We start from the raw sequence: 19,414 nt of genomic DNA, 5'->3' as shown, positions 1-19,414 counted from the left end.
CACAAAGTTGCGAGACCTCCTCAGCAACTGCCTCCTGGGGCTGGCCGACTCGGCTGTCCATCAGGAGGAAGCTGGGTGGGGTGGGGCGCTCTGTGACAGTGGGGCCCCTTTCTGTTCCCTTCTCACATCATGCCTCTGGGCAGAGTTCCTCTGGATGGTGTCCACTGACTGCTTAGATGCCTTTGTGTAGCAGTGGGTGTCATCTGAGGGGCTCTCCTCGGTATCCCCCTCAGGATCCCTCGTTATTAACCTTTACTCCATTTCTACTCCTGTTTTCTCTTTTGTTGGCCCCTGTAATCACTAGTAACCTGGGCTCAGTGATTCCGCCCCCTTAGCTAAGGGGATTGGTGCCCAACTGCAACACCTATCAGCTACATAAATTAGAGATATAAACACAAACTACCCTTTCATAGCCTCCTAGCATACACACGCCCACCACGAATACATAAACCACACAGCGTCCCCATACACACCACAAACTCCTAACACACGCGCACTCCCATCGCAGACGTACCCACACACCACAGATGCCAGCTAGTCAAACTTCATAGATATACTCAACACACGTGGAGTTTTGCCGATGGTGCTATGTATGTGACATTCAGAGCACTACACCTGCTTCTCCATAACAGACTCCGCACCACCTCACCCCAGCTTTGACTAAAGCAGATTGGTCCTACTACCTGCTAGGGCACAATATTGGACTTCTTCCCTTCGGCAGGATCTCTTAAAGCCCCAGTGCTCTGGAGGGTTTCTCCCTCTCTTTGCTTGCCGCCACCCCCCCCACCCCCGTTCTGTGGGTACTTCCCCCATCCTCTTTTAACTTACTGTTAAGCCCCTCCACACTGGGCCCAGGGAGCAAACAAAGGGCTTCATCCTACCTTTAACCTCATGATCAAGACTCAGGGCCCAACCCCACAGCTTATGGAAAATTGCTGTAACAGCTGCATCACTGCCTTCGCTGACATTTGCTGAAGGAACATTTTTTCATTTTTGAGAAATGGTCTTTTTTCCGCCAAAATGAAAAAAAAAAAAAACGTCTTTTTTTTGTTGAAACCACTCTCAGCATTTTGCAATTTACCAAAAGCCTGGCAAATGAAAAGTGTTGACTAAAAAACATTTTTTGCATAAAGGTTCAAAATAGTGAAAAAAATGGGTCCAATTTGAATTCTGCAAAATGGAAACACATTTGACATCTTTCACACTGAAAAGCAAATGTACTATTTTGTCAACCAGCCCCTGATTGGGTCACGTCTGGGCAGGGCTGTTAACACGTTGTACTGGTGTAGGTCGCTGCCTTCTACAGCGGGTCTTCAGGTCTTCCAGAGATCCTGTATTTTTGCAGCAGAGGTCTTGAGTTCTCTCATTACTTGTCCATGTGAAATACTAGGTGGCCATGGTTATAGGGGCCAGGGGAAGAGTGAACCTGCCTTCACAAGCTATTAAGGGCTTGCTCCTGCTCCCATGAAAGTCAATGGGAGTTTCGCCACTGACTTCAGGAAGAGCAGAATTAGGCCCTAATGACTAATAGTGACAGCATTGGAAAAGCCCACAGGGCACCAACTGTGCACTGAATCTGTGAAGTTGGGATTAACTATTCCAGGCTGCGGAGGGGGGATTAAGCTAGGGAGGAATCTGGCACTGGGGAGTTGAATTCCTCATTCAGGCCTGGAGATGGCCTTGGTCAGACTGTTACAGCATTGCAAAGGGCTCCAGTCCGTGTTGCTACTCAGTTGAATGGGATGGAGGGGTTGGGGGGGTGGAGGAGGAGATAAGAAAACGCCCAGTAGGGAGGATGCGTTGCGGGAAGGAACCCTCCTACAGCCAGAGATCTATGCAGTGATCTCCCAGTGACAATGGGTGTTTCTAAAAATTCCAGTAAGGAAATGGAAATAAGCAGGAGGTGGGAAGAACCCTGGGTATGGAGGGGTGAACATTGTATCCTGGCTTTTACTATTGACAACCTCAGCTCACTCAGCCCATTGCCTTCTCCGTTCCAACCTAAATTTCTATCCCTGCTCACGTAGATGCCAAATTCATTAGCAAGGCAGAAATCACCCTTACAGTTAGATGCTGCTTCTTGCTTTCCCCACTCCCAGGAGACTAAATCACACCCTGAGGGGAGAGAAACTACAATGAGGTTTGACTGGAACACTTTACTGAAGAAACCTGGCCCATTGTTTGTCCTAAGAGCACCACCTAGGGACCAAAGGGTAGAGTGCAGCTCAAAACCGTAGAATCATAGGACTGGAAGAGACCTTAAGAGCAGGGCCAGCCCACAATATTTTGGCACCTGAGGCAGGGAGCTCAAATGATGCCCCCATGCCCCCTCGCTTGGGCCAAAACTTTGAAAGGTCTCAATTCTGCCATCTTCCTGTTCTACTCATGGTACTGCTCTGCTACCTACCCCAATAAAGGAGAACTAACAACTTAAAATGCCTTGTTCAAAAATTTTAAGTATCATTTAACTTTCAAATGCCTGAACAGCAAATGTAACTCTTCTTGTCTGCATAGTAAACACTGGCATTTTTATCTGTTTGAATAATCAGAGTGGTGCTTTCCGTGCCTTCTTGATTGCAAAGATTTGAACTGCTTGACAGGCTGTGTGCGCAAAAAATTTATTCTGTGCAAATTTTTGAAGCAGAGTTCAAATTTGTGTGCCATGAGGCAAATGCGCCCAAGCGAGTAAAATGCTTATACATTTAAAAAGTTTTAATTTACAATTTGTGATAATAGTTTTACACCATGTTATTTTATAAATGTCATTTTTAAATACTTAGAAAAAGGAAATTTAACCATTCTTCATGAAGCAGAAGTTAGTTTTAAGCATTATGTTTTATGATCTTTTTTATAGACAATCACGAGCATATATCAAGCACATATTAATCATGATCATTATCAGTCCATAGGCTTCTGCCCGTTGGTGTCCGCTTTCACCTTTCATTCTATACACATATCCGAAAAGATTTTGATAAACATATAATAAAGACAATTTAATAAGTATGCCATTATGTCAATTTATATGGGTTTTCAGATAGAGACATCATAAGTAAAAAAAGAAAAACAAGAGTTTGTGTTTTAAATTTAAATGATTATCAGCCAAGAATAAGATAGGTAATTAAAAATGCATTTTAATTCCCTTATTGGTCGAAATGTCAAAGACTGCTAAACTAACCTTACTATTTTTCCCTACGATCTTTTTCATTTGCCCATTCAATATAAACTCAGTCCAGATCTATCAGTCCTCCATCCAGCTGGTAACTCTTAATACACATCAGCATGTCCATATAATCTACTTTACTTGTAAACGATTCCGTAGTTTGTTTTTTAGAGTGTTCATTAAGCTAAAGCCACGCTCACAGTCTGCACTTGATACTAGGAATGTTCCTCCCATATCCATCAACTTCGCAAGATCCTGAAACTGTTCGTTCTGGTGAGCAAATGTCACCATTTCCGGGATACTTAAAACCAGTTGGCTTTTGATTCTTTCGGCTACTGCAAACTTGAAGTCATTGTACTGACTGACTATAACAATCTCTTCAGCAAGGAAGTCTTGTATTTTGAACATGGGGATTTGACAGATGACGCTTTAAGAAATCCAACTTCCATACATCATTCCACATTCTTCCTGTTGAAAATTCTCCCAAAGCTCTGGCATCTCAACAATATACACAAACCACTCTGTTGTCCTCATCATATGTGAATATTTCACAAAGTTTAACACTATGTGACTTCGGTGTAATCATCTCTATAGTCTCATCCAGCCATCCATATTTAAATGAAGTCACTGTTCTTTTACACTTTAGACCTTTAAACACTGACATTTTGGGATTGATTTTTTTACCAGATTGGCTTATTTAAAATTAATACTTTTATTATATGGCTACTATTTCAATGTGCTTAACAGCGTGACTTGACAAAAGGGCAAATGGGAGATCATTCAGACCAGGATACCGGAAGTTTGTACGTAGCTCCAATCACGTCCATGCATCTGCAGCAAAAACCTAAAGCAAAGTTTCACTAACAAAGTAAAAGTAACTTTTAACAAGTTAATGTTTGTACTTCCACTTGGTTCCTTCTCTCAGGTGAGTCTGAGAAGCAGTTTCAGCCCCATGCTTGAATGTGTCCACGTTCAAGAGGAGACCAATGAAGTAAATGGAGAAACATGGGGTTTAAAGTCAAGTCATTTTGATTACAGTTTTGCTTCATGCCCATACTTTAATTTGTACATTATTATAGCAACAAATAGTCTCAATACCCCCTAGAGGGCTATATACTCTTCGAGATATCAGCTTGCAAGCTTTGAGAAGGTACAGTCTTGACTCTCAATCAAACAGATGTCAGGATAGCAGCTACTAAAATCAGGGCAGAATCCGAGGAGGAGGCAAGGCACATTGCTAACTGGAATGATGTGAGTTCAGTGCCCTGTACTTTGTGATGAAATCCAGGATGGAAATGAATGCTCCAGTGGAATAGTTGTGAGACATTGGATGTTAAAATAGTCACTGGCCCCTTGAACTAGCAGGACTATTCTGGCTCCATCCCAGGACTTAAAATAGCAAGTCTGGGAATGCTATCCCAGTGAGATTTTTTTTATCCTTGATTGAGGAGTGTTGGTAGAGCTATTAGAGGTTCCCTGGGCTACAATAGCTGAGATTGCTGCAGATCAGGAGTGAGGGGCATTGGCAGGATTGTGTGGTGCAAGGCGGGAAATGCATGGTCCTTGTCTGCTCTGTTTCAGATTCTGTCTATTCTGCAGCATTGACATTATCACATTGAAGTTCTAAATGCGTAGCACTTTCTAAAAAAGAAGGAACAAGTCTGTGCCACCCACAGAATTTTCCAGGCTCACATGTTTATTTATTTACACTATTAATTTATATTATGATAGCACCTAAAGGCCCCAGCCATGACTGAGGCTCCGTTGTGATAGCTATTGTACAATCACATAATCAGAGACAGTCCCTGCCCCAAAGAACTTACAATCTAAATCAGAGGTGGGCAGACTATGGCCCGTGGACCACATCCGGCCCGCGGGACCCTCTTGCCCGGCCCCTGAGCTCCTGGCCCTGGAGGCTAGCCCCCAGCCCCTCCCCTGCTGTTCCCCCTCCCCCACAGCCTCAGCTCTCCGCGCCGCTGGGTGGCTGGGCAACGCAGCTGCAGAGCCGCGGGCTGACCTGGTGCTCTGGGTGGCATGGCTGTAGCACCGCCAGCTACTGGTGCTCCAGGCAGCGCGGTAAGGGGGCAGGGAGCCGTGGGGGTTGGATAGAGGGCAAGGGAGTTCGAGGGGGTGGTCAGGGGTCAGGGCGGTCAGAAGGCAGGGAACAGGGGATTGAATGAGAGTAGGGGTTCCAGGGGGGACAGTCAGGAAGGAGAGGGGGGTTGGATGGGGCGGCAGGGGGCAGTCAGGGGCAGGGGTTCCGGGCGTGGCCAGGGGACAGGGAAAAGGGGTGGTTGGATGAGGCAGAGGTCCTGCGGGGGCAGTCAGGAATGAGAGGAGGGGTTGGATGGGGCGGTGGGGGGCAGTCAGGGACAGAAGGTCCAGGGGCGGTCAGGGGACAGGGAGCGGGGGGGGGTGGATGGAGCAGGAGTCCCGGGGGGGGCATCAGGGAACGGGGGGGGCATCAGGGAACAGAGTGGGTTGGATGGGGTAGGAGTCCGGGGGGGGCTGTCAGGGGGCGAGAAGCAGGGGAGGTTGGATAGGGGTTGGGGGCCAGCCCACGCCTGGCTGTTTGGGGAGGCACAGCCTCCCCTAACCAGCCCTCCATACAATTTTGGAAACCCGATGTGGCCCTCAGGCCAAAAAGTTTGCCCACCCTGATCTAAATAGACAAGACAGGCAACGGATGTGAGGGGAAACAGAGGCACAGTGAAGTGAAGTGACTTGCTGCAGGTAAGTGGTAAAGCCAGGAACTGAACCCAGGTCTCCTGAGTCTCAGTCGACCTGAGTTTATCCAACAAACTCTATACACACGTCAAGAAATATAAAATAATAACTCATGAATACTGATTAAGTGCCCCCTCCTCCAAAAAATAGTTTTCGGCCCTCCCTTCAATCAAAAGCTTCAAGGAAAAGATGAGCCTTACATTATAGTATTTTAGCCCCTAACTAGATAACCAAACAAGCTTTGACGGACCAAAGGCGAGGCGCATATTCCAGAGGCTGAGACCCTGTGCTGAGAATGCCCTGCCTGCAGCCATTCAGATCCAGGGACTGTTAGCTAAAATACCTCAGCTGCTCTTGAGAAGAGAGGAGGTTTCCATCAGCCATCTGACCATATAGGACTTTAGAGATAAAAATCAACACCTTGCATTATATCTAGAAGTGAACAGGGGGCCATTGCAGCCTCTGGAGAACAGGTCGGGTATGTTTCCTGATTGACAGCACAATGCAAGGAGGCAGCTGCAATCTACACTGGGCATCTGAGTGGCCAAGCGCAGGCCCCTGTAGGGAGGACTGCACTAATCCAAGGTTAGTCCTGGAGTTGACCGGGGCCTATCCGGCACAACTAGGGGAAGGCCTCCATGTGTTTCTATTGTGGGAACTGGTCATCCAAAAGGCATGTTAGCTGAGCAAAAAAACCCACCCTCCTGAGCTATTGCAGGAAGTAATTCCCTGCCACCTCCCACCCTGTGCTGTGTGAGCAGGCTGTTGAGATGCCCTTTCTTAATCGGTACCCCGTGCCTGGCATTTGGCTGGCCAGGACAAGCTGTCCCTGCCGGAGAAGCCCCTTGTATAAGTATTAAAGTGAAGCTGGCTTGAGATGTTGAACTAATCCATTGGGGCATGGTGGGAAGCCGCATATTAAAGCTGTTCTCTCTGCCCTCCCTTCTCTCCACGTGTTGTTTATCGCTCCTGCCCCTCCCACGGAGGAGGTACAGTATGTGAATTATCCTGAGAAAGCTGGTTTCATAACCGCCTGTCCTCCTCAGGCCGCATGGGGGCAGCACGCAAACTGAAGTCTTTCCAGGATTAAGGCCAACCGCATTGAGCATGGTGTGAAAAACAAGCTCAAGCAAACACAGCACACACGACATGTACAGCAGCACCCCTCCACAGTACCTGCACATGGCACACATATTTAGTCACCGTGCCCACATGCTCACACAGAACTCACACGATACACATATTCACTGCAAACTCACAAGCACATTCACCACCAATACACCACACATATATACCCAGACATGATATGCACACTTCTCGCCAAAATACCACACGTACTCAGGACAAGCACGTTCCTCACCAATATACCACATGTACACACACTCACTGCAAACTTACTACACCAAGTCCTCACAAATACACCACACGTACAAATGACACACTCACCACAAACTTACAAGACACATTCCTCACAAATGTACTATATGTGCATGACGCACTCTGAGACAAAAAATTGATCCAGAATGGTCTCTGAAAAAGTAATCTTCATGATGAATGTTGAGGTGAGGACTTACTCCCATTCACATAAAAGGGAGGATCTTGTTTTTCCAGAGGCATAGGAAGGTTTAAGGCTGGTTTTCTAAGACAGTGGTCCTAACTCTGGTCCACAGTCCACTGGTAGTCTGTGGAGCATTTGTGTAACCCACACTGGCAGAGTGCACATATGAGTCATGTGAAGGAGACTCTACCTTTTACAGCTGCCCCTGCAAGCATCCAGGAACTTCATCAAAGCCACTCGTTCTGGGGGTTTTAGTGGTTTGGTTCCCAGACGAGACACCTTTGACCAGATTTTTAGATGCAGCGGGCACCTGCAGCTCCGCCTGAAATCAATGGGAGCTGTGGGTGCTCAGGGCCTCAGAAAGACCGGCACAAAGTGTCTCAAGCTGAGCACTCAAAAGGGAGGCAACCGAAATCTGAGGCTACTTTTGAAAATTTTGGCCAAAGAGTTTGGTTGGCTGTAGAAGCAGGTGAGGTGCTAGCAGCCTCCACTAAGGGCTCTAGCAGCTAAGGCCAGGTCTACACTCAAATGTTGAGTCAATTCAGCTATGTCATGCAGGGGTATGAAAAATCCACACCCATGAGTGATGCAGTTAAGTCGACCTAACCCCTGGCGCGTAGACCGTGGAAGAATTCTTGCATCGACCTAGCTACCACTGCTCAGGAAGGTAGATTACCTATGTCGACGGGAAAACCCCTCCCGTCGCTGTAATGGTGGCTACACTGAAGTGCTACAGTAGCATTTCAAGCGTAGACTAGCCCTTAAAGAAGGATTGGGGAGATAAGTCAATGTCCACCAGCAGGAGAAGTGCCAGGAGTTACCATTGGGACTTAAGCCAGTTGTGAGGTCAGAGTCTGGATCTTCCTAAATGAAGTACTTCATGGAGGAGCGGAACATAACAAGCTGTTTTTATGAGGTAATCCACATTCTGAAAAAGGGTGAGAACCCCTATTCTGGAGTAGGGATGTCTGCACTTAGGCCTCCAACAGCATGGGCTGTGGTGTGGTGGGAGAGTTTAGCTCTTCAGATGAAAGGTTACAGATTTCATGCGAGAAGTGAGCAATTTTGTCTGCTGGATGAGGCCTCAGCCTCTGATACTGTAGATCTGGCCTCCCTGGCTCCACCTCGAAAAGCTCTCTTTCTGTGTTGGCTGCTTTCTATTTGGCAATCTCCCGAACTGTAAGGGCCAGACACAATCCCTAAGACCTGTGTGCAGAGCACAAAGGGCAAGGAAAAGGTAAATAAACCACATTCAGGATGGAGCTCTTCTGAAGATGCATCAGATTAACTCTCTTATATATCCCAGAGATATCTTTGTCACAGGGCCGGTCACATAATGAACAAGTAGGGTTTCCAACTTTGTAATATTTTAAAAAAGGACACTCCAGCAGGAGTGCTGGAACCTCCCCTTCCCCCCCGAGGCCCCACTCCTGCCCCGCCTCTTCCCCCTGAGGATCTGCCCCCTATTCGCTCCTCTTTCTCCCACTGCCGGCCTGGCCTGGGTCATCTGCAGAGCCAGGGCTGGGAGCTGCAGCTGCTTGACGTAGGTAGAAGGTGACCCTGGCTGAGTAGGGGCTGGTGCAGGTGATGACTTGGCGCCTCCCCTGCCCACAGTAACCGTACTTTGGGTGTCCGGTCAGTAGATCTGGACTTTCTAGTCGAAAACCAGACACCTGGCCATCCTATGAACGAGATGGTAGGGATTGCTGTCATCTCTAACAGTTTGCATAGATTATTAGTTTAGCTGACAGCAAGATAAGCTTGCTGAAATCTGACAATATCTTTCTAAAATTTAGTTTTGGAATAAGGAGAGAGAGAGTCAGAGTCTTTCACAATATCTTAGCCCAATCTTCTGGCACAATAAGGCTACATTTTGCATCTCATTTTTCTCTGGATTGGGGTAAGTTCATATTCTGTAATTATCGAGCCAAAAGTAGAAGTTGTCAACAAAATGAGTTGACTGAGTCCCCAAAACTGGCAGCCATGTCTTCTAAAGATAAGCTGATTTCCAAGATTTGATTCTATAAATGGCTGTAATACTTGACAAACAGGAGATGTGAGTCATGGAGCTGATATTTTTCATTCACTTGCATGAGAGCCCTCGAGTTTGGTTTCTGTAAACATGTCCCCTAAGCAATGTATATTATGAATTAGTGTAGTTAAGTTCGAGTAGCATCAGTTTGCCTTGTTATTCTAAGGTGGGATGTTAGATGAGGAGTAGGCGTCTGAGTTAACATCCATTGAAATGACCAGGGCAGTTTCCATCTCAGAGCTATAGTCTCAGGTGCTCTGCACACTAAGCCCGACATTTTGCTTCGTGTTTGGAAGGTTTTCTTCGTAACCATACCAGCTAGACCCTTTTTTTAAATGAAAGCTGAGATTCGAGAGGACAACAGAGCTTTGTCCGGCACTATCCCACTCCTGGGTGGGGGAGCGGAGGGAGGACATGCACCTCCCTTTGAGAAACGGTGTCTTAGCTGTTAGTTATAGATTATTGAAACCTATTTGAAAAAGGTCTGACCAAATCCAAACTCCTTTAGGGTAATAAGTAGGCACAGCCTCCTGACTCTGTGAAATGCCTTCTTGCTGCCAATGGACAGCAGGGAAGCATTTCATCTCAGGACCAGTAAATTGTTTTCAAAGGCTTTGGCAATGTCTTTTAAGGCCTTTGATGAGTGAGGATTGAAGTAATCATGGAAGCAGTCTGCTGCTTTTCAATCCTGTTTGCATGCTCTTTGCCCATATGTGGAACAGTTTTGTTATATCATTTTTATATAGCGCTCACTTTTGGAGGATAAAAGGGAGTTTAAATCATAGTTCAGTTTTACTAAGCTGTTCTGGAGGTGGTCATTGTCTGGGTCTCCACAGATTTAATCTCATTCCCCAAGTTTGTCTGCTGGAGAAGACTGGTTTGCTTCTTTCTGGTATTGTGTGTACTGAACTAATGTACATCCCTCTGATAGTGGCTTTGAGAGCTTCCCATGAGAGCCTTTGATGAATTATGTGTAGTCTGAGATGATCTTTGAAATTGTTTGTATGAATATTGTGTCCTTAAATAGGGATAAATTAAATCTCCCAAAGCTGGATTTTTAGTGGACAACACATTTCTACAAAGTTTGTGATGGGAGTCTGATCCAAAATTGTAATCCGATATACTGCTGATGACCTTGAGTCAGAGCCATATCCTGAGCAGGCATATATCAGTGAAACTGCAAAGGCTTGACTTCAGTCACCTCTTTTGTCATTCCTAAATGTTTATCTTGCTCTGCAGCCCTCAGTGGGAGAGGTCTAGGCTATTGTGCCTCTTTGGGAACCTCTCTTCTTGAATTCACTCTGGCATGTCTATTTCATTAATTATTTAAGGTCAGTACCAATGTGGACACAAGAACAAATGGATATAAACTGGCCATCAGGAAGTTTAGAATTGAAATTAGATGAAGGTTTCTAACCATCAGAGGAGTGAAGTTCTGGAACAGCCTTCCAAGGGAAGCAGTGGGGGCAAAAGACATATCTGGTTTCAAGACTAAGCTTGATAAATTTATGGAGGAGATGATATGGTGGGATAACCTAATTTTGGCAATTAATTGATCTTCAACTATTAGCGGTAGATATACCCAATGGCCTGTGATGGGATGTTAGAGGGGGTGGGATCTGAGTTACTACAGAGAATTCTTTGCTGGGTGTCTGGCTGGTGAGTCTTGCCCACATGCTCAGGGTTTAGCTGATCGTCATATTTGGGGTGGGGAAGGAATTTTCCTCTAGGGCAGATTGGCAGAGGCCCTGGGGTTTTTTCGCCTTCCTCTGCAGTGTGGGGCACGGGTCACTTGCTGGAGGATTCTCTGCTCCTGGAAGTCTTTAAACCACGATTTGAGGACTTCAATAGCACAGATATAGGTGTGAGGTTTTTCTTGTAGGAGTGGGTGGGTGAGATTCTGTGGCCTGCGTTGTGCAGGAGGTCAGACTAGACGATCATAATGGTCCCTTCTGACCTTAAAGTCTATGATTCATCTCACTTAACATCCTTATCACTTAAATCTACTCTTTATCAGTCTCTCACAACGTATTCTGAAGTTTTCCATTCTATTTCTCATACTTTCTACACTGAATTCTCCTTCACTCAGGGGTCAAATTGGGGGAAACCAGGTGGGGCTACTCTTCCAAGCTGCCAAGAGAGTGGATGAAATGGGATGCTGCTCGCTGTAGATTATGCAGCTGTTCAAAATATGATTTTGCAGCACTCTGATCTGTACTAATATCAAGCTCCTTAAGCTTGGCTCACCCTCACTGTGGCCTGAATATATTCATCGGCGCCGCTAGGCTTCTTGGGCTTAGATCCTGCTTGATTGGGGAAAAAAGATAATTGATATCTCCCAAATGCCACTAACTTGTGGCACTGACAGTAACTTGTGCAGATCTGTGAGCTTCCCTCTCCTTCCTTACATGAAGAATGACTCACTGGGCATATGTGTTAACACCTCGCTGAGATGAATAGGGCAGCTCACACTTCTCAGAGCTATTGTTCCAGGCTTGCTTCTCAGCTAGACACGTCCGCATTGATTCACGTTGTTGAGGTTTTCTTTGCAACCATAACACCTAGAGCCTTACTCTTTTTAAAAATGAAAGTTGAGATTGTGGAGAACAAGATAGCAGCCATATTTTACATGCTGTACTGCCACGTACCAATGCAATCTAAGCCCTGCTTGTGCTTGATCATCCTGTAGCTCCTTCTTATGCAATCGTGCCTCCAAAATTAAACGGAGACAACCCAGTTAGGCTTCTTAATTTCACTACCTGATGGATCTCTCTGAATTTGTCTGTTGGAATGTGAGAGGTTTAAATAATTCCTGTGAATGATCTAATATTCTTCCAACAGCATTGGCTTTTTCTAAGAAACTCATTTTATCCCAGAAGGAGAAAAATTGAAAAGAAAATTAGTTGTCCCTGCCCTTCATACATCATTTAACTCCATTCTAAAAGAAGAGGTCTAGCTGTTCTCATTCATAAGAATGTTCTATTTAAGTACATTCTCACCTGGCCCAGTCCAGGTAGACATCCTAGGTTTAATCTACACTCTTCAGAGTATAAATACTGGTCTCTTTCTGAAGACATTCCCATGAAAATAAGAAGCAGATCAACACATCCACCCTGCACAGACCTCTCTCCTCCCATCCTCCCGCTAACTGCATTCAACAACTGCACTCTGTCTATCTATTTTAGGACTTTTAATGTGCCCTTCATCATAATATCTTGGCATCTGATACAGGACCAGATTCCTTGAATTCTGAATAGCACCTTACTCCACAGGTGGTCTCACTGGCTCCAATGGGGCCATGGGTGGAATAACATGCTACTCTGCATAAATAAGACAGCCAAAATTAAAAAGTAATTATAAAGAATTGGTAGTTGGTAGTCTGCAAACAGGCCATTAACTCTGCTGTTCCCACAGGATGGAGAGAATATATGGAACATCTATGGCATCTTGTGCGTGTCAGTATCTAGAGGGAGGGAACAGAATTGAGTGTGTGTGTGCTGACTCCTCCAGAGAAGGAAAAGTGTGTTTTGCATTTTGTTCTGAGAGCATGATCCACAGCATATTGTAGGCAATGAGAGTCTTTTAAATGATTTCAATGGGTTTTGGACCAGGCCTAACAGAGGAGAGACATGGGATCATCCTGATCTCAGGTGGTAGAGGGTTCCATAGCTGGGGAGCCTCTTCCAAAAATGTCATAGAGTTTAAGTCCAGAAGGGACCACCGGATCATCTTGACTGACCTCCTGTATATTCCAGATCCTTCCCCAAGTGGCTGAGAGATGCACTTTGGGCATAAGAACATAAGAACGGCCATACTGGGTCATACCAAAGGTCCATCTAGCCCAGTATCCTGTCTTCCAAGAGTGGCCAATACCAGGTGCTTCAGAGGGAATGAACAGAACAGGTAATCATCAAGTGATCCATTCCCTGTTGCCCATTCCCAGCTTCTGGCAAACAGAAGCTAGGGACACCATCCCTGCCCATCCTGGCTAATAGCCATTGATGGACCTATCCTCCATGAACTTATCTAGTTCTTTTTTGAACCCTGTTATAGTCTTGGCCTTCACAACATCCTCTGGCAAGAAGTTCCACAGGTTGACTGTGCGTTGTGTGAAAAAATACTTCCTTTTGTTTGTTTTAAACCTGTGCAAGCTGTCCCGGTGTCCTTGGGGATCCAAGTATCCTTGGAGGGTTGTGTAGATGGCAAAATACATTTCTGGTCACCATTAGTCTTTAGGTGCCATTCTTTAGTGATGAGTGAAATAGGTCTACAAGACTGAGCCCCAGTTTGACAACTGGGGGGAAGTGGAGATGCCCCTGCTAGAGGATGTGGTCATGGATTCTGCCAGTTCTTTTAAACGCTTCCCTTTCTCTATAACTATCATGCCCATCTAGCGTGGGTTCAGCTTGAGAAGCTGCCTTTATTCAGGTGCCTCTTTATTTTAGACACTGGGGCAGCCATTAATTATTAATTATTATTATTATGTATGGTTTCAGAGTAGCAGCCATGTTAGTCTGTATTCACAAAAAGAAAAGGAGTACTTGTGGCACCTTAGAGACTAACCAATTTATTTGAGCATAAGCTTTCGTGAGCTGTAGCTCACGAAAGCTTATGCTCAAATAAATTGGTTAGTCTCTAAGGTGCCACAAGTCCTCCTTTTATTATTATGTATATTACTGTAGCAATTAAAGCCCCAATCAAGAGAGGGTCCCCATTGTACTGGGTGTAGAACAAGTACCAATCAAGATACGGTCCCTGCCCAGAGGAACTAACACTGCAATCTAAGTCAGGATGCAACAAGTGGGTGTAGCAGACAAATACATAGGAGAGAGCAGGGGTGGGAGAATGAGGGCAGCAGTGATCAGATCACAGGGTTTGCATGCACAGCTTGATTATGATTCAATTAGAGGATTTTTTTAAAAATTAAAGCATTTATTTTAAGCCTTTAAAATAAAAGCACTGAAGTGTCCGCACACACGTACAGATTGCATTATCTTTAATTAACGTGAAAGATTTAGGGCCAGATTCACTGAACTTGACACAGGGTAAATTACATCCCTCTGGTTCACAGCATTGGAGGGGGATTCTCCCCAATGGGCTGCATCTACACTTAGGATTTCTTCATATTCTCCCCCGGTTGCTCTAGCACTGCCTCCACACCACCAGTGCTTGTGACAGTGAAAGAGCTAATGTAGACAGACTGTAGGCAAGTTAGCTGCAGCGTCCTCCAACCCTGCTCAGAGCACCCATGCAACAGAGTTGTCTGAACCTGAGAGGAACACCAGCACTCCGACTGCCATTGGCACCGACAGAGCCGCACGGGTCGGAGAATTCCCTAATGATACTCACACTGCTTGCTTTCCTGCATGGGCAGCTTTAGAATCTGCTGGGATATGAATCAGGTCGTTCCCTGGCCCCATCCCCTTTCTACTCAGTGCCACCCACTTTTTTTTGTCTGTGCTGGCCTTCTTCAAGCTTCCCAGCAAAGGGGCAGTTGTAGCTATTGTAAGCTGCTGCAGCTTCACCCCGGCTAACTTTCTTCTGCCAGGAACTTCAAACTACTGGGGAATACCCTGGGTTGAGTTGAGCCCCCAGGCTTTTGCATGGAGCTATACATTTTATAATTTGCATTTCCATCCATTTACTGTTACATTAGCCATAAAACTGTCAACGTTCAGTAAAGCTATTTAAAAGCTGCCATCAATATAAAAACAAAACATGTTTAATGTCTAAGAGCAGAGGAAAAATTCAGAGATTAAATTAGCCTGAAAGCAGTAGGCCCTGGCCCAGTCACCCTAAAATCTGACCCTCCCCACAATTCCAGTCCGCTGCTTCCCAGGTAGTTCTGCTCATGCAGCTCAATCCTAATGTGAACGTGCTGTTCTAAGGCCCCTAGCCATCTGCACCGGCTGATGCATCTCAAACCTGATCTGCAGCACGTCTGCGCCAGCCCTTCCCACACCTCTGCTAACACACCTCTCTGCTGACCCCCTGCACCCTCCCGTACTTCCACTGATGCACCTCAGTTCTTTTGCAGCCCACAGTGCTATTCCCTTCCTGGGCCCTCTGACCACCTCTATAAATATACCTCAGTCTGACCTTTCAAAACCAGAACACTGGGACCTCACACCGTTCTGCCTGTGCACCTGAATTCTTACCGACATCGCCCCTTGCCAGTCCAGTCCTGCTGACTCACCCATTGATAATGCGCCTCAATCCGGACCTGCAACACTGCGTCTATCAGTCCTGGCGCAGCCGCATAGCTCTAGTGACGCACCTCGTCAGACAGGTATTTTGCACAATGCTTTAGTCCAATAATGAAAGGGTTAAATGAGTTGCAGAGTTTGTGTGAGTTCCTATGTTCCTATTGGTGACAGGGGGTTGGGAGTACTCAAGGGTAACACAGTGCGGTGTTACAGCATGTTCTAGTCCGCAGTTGTGTGTACAAGTAATTTAGTCTGAGTCTGGGATAGGCTGCATGCATAGGTGCAGGAGGTGCTGGTAACAGAGGCTGCTCTTTATTCTTTAAGATTCCTTGGGAGTCTTTCTTCTTGTGTTTAATAGAAGTTCCGCCTTGTAAAGAAAATCCAAGTGAGCACTGTATTGGTACTCAACACACCTGTTCCCATGCACTTCCACGCATGCAACTATTGGGTCGCTCTGCCGAAGCACCTGACTCCTCATTTGGCTTAATATTCCTGTCCTCAAATCTTACCGCTCTAGCAAAATACTTCAGTCCTTGTCTGCAACACCCCTTCTTAGTCTAGTCCTGCCTCCCCACACCAATCTACCGTTGCACTTCAGTCCTTCCCTGCAGTCATACTCCTTGCCATTTTCCAGTCTCGACCCCCCCACTCCTCTTCCAATGCACCTCAAGTCTTATCTGTACAATCCCTTCTATTCTAGCCCTAGAATAGCCCACACAGTTCTGCTATTGCAATCCAATGTTGATCTGAAATACCCCTGGTCTTCCACTCCACACACAGTAGTTCTGCCAAGCCACCTCAGAAGTTTCCTTCTCCAGCCTCTGCTATCACAAACCTGAAATTCACACTCAGCTCTTCCAGCGCTCCTCAGTTCTAGCACATAGCTCCTCCTGGTATTCCTGTCCTACAGCTACCCTCCACCCTTACAGAATACCTCTGGGTTCCCTTTTGCAGTGGGTGGAGGTATTCTGACTGGTTTTTGTGATTACAGGGTTTGGATGCCAAGTAAATAAAGTAAAGCAGGAGAGAAGGATTGCATTTGTGTACATGTTTCTTTGTGCTTTGTAAAATGTTATTGTGACATGTTTGTGGGACTATATTGGTGTGTATTTATGTGAGGTTTTTTTGTATGTTTATTAGGGCTGTCAATTAATCACCGTTAACTCACGCGATTAACTCAAAAAAATTAACTGCGATTAAAAAAATTAATTGCGATTCATCGCACGGTTAAACAATAGCATACCAATTGAAATGTATTAAATATTTTTGGATGTTTTTCTACATTTTCAAATCTATTGATTTCTATTACAACGCAGAATACAAAGCGTATAGTGCTTACTTATATTATTATTTTTGATTACAAATATTTGCACTGTAAAAATGATAAACAAAAGAAACAGTATTTTTCAATTCACCTCATACAAGTACTGTAGTGCGATCTCTTTATCGTGAAAGTGTAACTTAGGGCTTGTCTACACTGGCACTTTACAGCGCTGCAACTTTCTCGCTCAGGGGGGTGAAAAAACACCCCCCTGAGTGTGGCAAGTTTCAGCGCTGTAAAGTGCCCGTGTAGACAGTGCACCAGCCCCTCGTGGAGGTGGTTTTTTTAAAGCACTGGGAGAGCTCTCTCCCAGCACTGCACCACAACCCCACGAGGAACGTTAAAATGTTGCCAGTGTAGACTAGCCCTTACAAATGTAGATTTTTTTCTTACATAACTGCACACAAAAACAAAACAATGTAAAACTTTAGAGCCTACAAGTCTACTCAGTCCTACTTCTTGTTCAGCCAATTGCTAAGACAAACAAGTTTGTTTAAATTTATGGGAGATACTGCTGACTGCTTCTTATTTACAAAAAGAACAGGAGTACTTGGGCACCTTAGAGACTCACAAATTTATTTGAGCATAAGCTTTCGTGGGCTACAGCCCACTTCATCGGATGCATGCAGTGGAAAATATAGTAGGAAGATTTTATATACACAGAGAACATGAAACAATGGTATATAAAATATTCCTACTATATTTTCCACTGTGTGCATCCGATGAAGTGAGCTGTAGCTCACGAAAGCTCATGCTAAAATAAATTTGTGAGTCTCTGAGGTGCCACAAGTACTCCTGTTCTTTTCGCGAATACAGACTAACACGGCTCCTAATCTGAAACCTCTTCTTATTTACAATGTCACCTGAAAGTGAGAACAGGCATTCACACGGCACTTTGGTAGCCGGCATTGCAAGGTATTTAGGTGCCAGATATGTTAAACATTCATATGCCTCTTTGTGCTTCGGCCACCACCCCAGAGGACATGCTTCTGTGTTGATGATGCTCATTAAAAAAAAATGCATTAATTAAATTTGTGACTGAACTCCTTGGGGGAGAATTGTATGTCTCCTGTTCTGTTTTACCCACATTCTGTATTTCATGTTCTATCAGTCTTGGATGATGACCCAGCACATGTTCGTTTTAAGAACACTTTCACAGCAGATTTGACAAAACGCAAAGAAGGTACCAATGTGAGATTTCTAAGGATAGATACAGCACTCGACCCAAGGTTTAAGAATCTGAAGTGCCGTCCAAAATCTGAGAGGGAGGAGGTGTGGAGAATGCTTTCAGATGTCTTAAAAGAGCAACGCTTCGATGCGGAAACTACAGAACCCGAACCACCAAAAAAGAAAATCCACCTTCTGCTGGTGGCATCTGACTCAGATGATGAACGTGAACATGTATTGGTCTGGACTGCTTTGGATTGTTATCAAGCAGAACCCGTCATCAGCATGGATGCATGTCCTCTGGAATGGTGATTGAGGCATGAAGGGACACATGAATTTTGAGTGCATCTGGCATGTAAATATCTTGCGATGCCGGCTACCACAGTGCCACGTGAGAGCCTGTTCTTACTTTCAGGTGACATTGTAAAAAAGACGTGGGCAGCATTATCTCCTGCAAATTGTAACCAAACTTTTTTGTCTGAGAGATAGGCTGAAGTAGGACTGAGTGGACTTGTAGGTTCTAAAGTTTTACATTGTTTTATTTTTGAATGCAGTTATTTTTTGTACATAAGTCTACATTTGTAAGTTCAACTTTCATTTTAAAGAGATTGCTTTACAGTACTTGTATTAGGTTGTAATAAAAAATAAAGATAAAATGAGCACTGTACACTTTGTATTCTGTGTTCTAATTGAAATCAATATATTTGAAAATGTAGGAAACATTCAAAAATATTTAAATAAATGGTATTCTATTATTGTTCAACAGTGCGATTAATCGCAATTCATTTTTTTAATTGCTCTACAGCCCTAATGTTTATGGTTAAGAGTAAATATTTGTAACTATCTTGTAAATCCATGGTCTTGGCAGAACTTCACATCTGTCACTGCTCTGCATGCCATGGTGTGTTGGAGCTTCACAGTAGCAAGGATGGGACTTAGATCCTCTGACTCCAAAAACCAGATGCCTACCGCTACAGAGAGAGTCTATGTGTATGGTTATGTGAGCTTGTATATGTGTGTGTGTACTTTTATTTGTGTTTATGTTGGTGAATTTGTGTTTCTTTGAATGCATGCATGCTTGTATATATGTATTTATTTGTATATTTGGGTCAGTGTTTGTGCAGCTTTGTTTATATTTTGGATTTGTGTGTATGTGTTATGAAAGACAGTGGGTTGCAGTACATAGGCCCCAGGACCAGGCCCCAGGGAGTCTATTTTTTCATTACTCTGTGCCTTGTGTAGT

Source organism: Eretmochelys imbricata, chromosome 1, assembly GCF_965152235.1.
Source record: "Eretmochelys imbricata isolate rEreImb1 chromosome 1, rEreImb1.hap1, whole genome shotgun sequence".
NCBI classification, from domain to species: domain Eukaryota; kingdom Metazoa; phylum Chordata; order Testudines; family Cheloniidae; genus Eretmochelys; species Eretmochelys imbricata.
Note: the sequence above shows the minus strand (reverse complement) of the source record.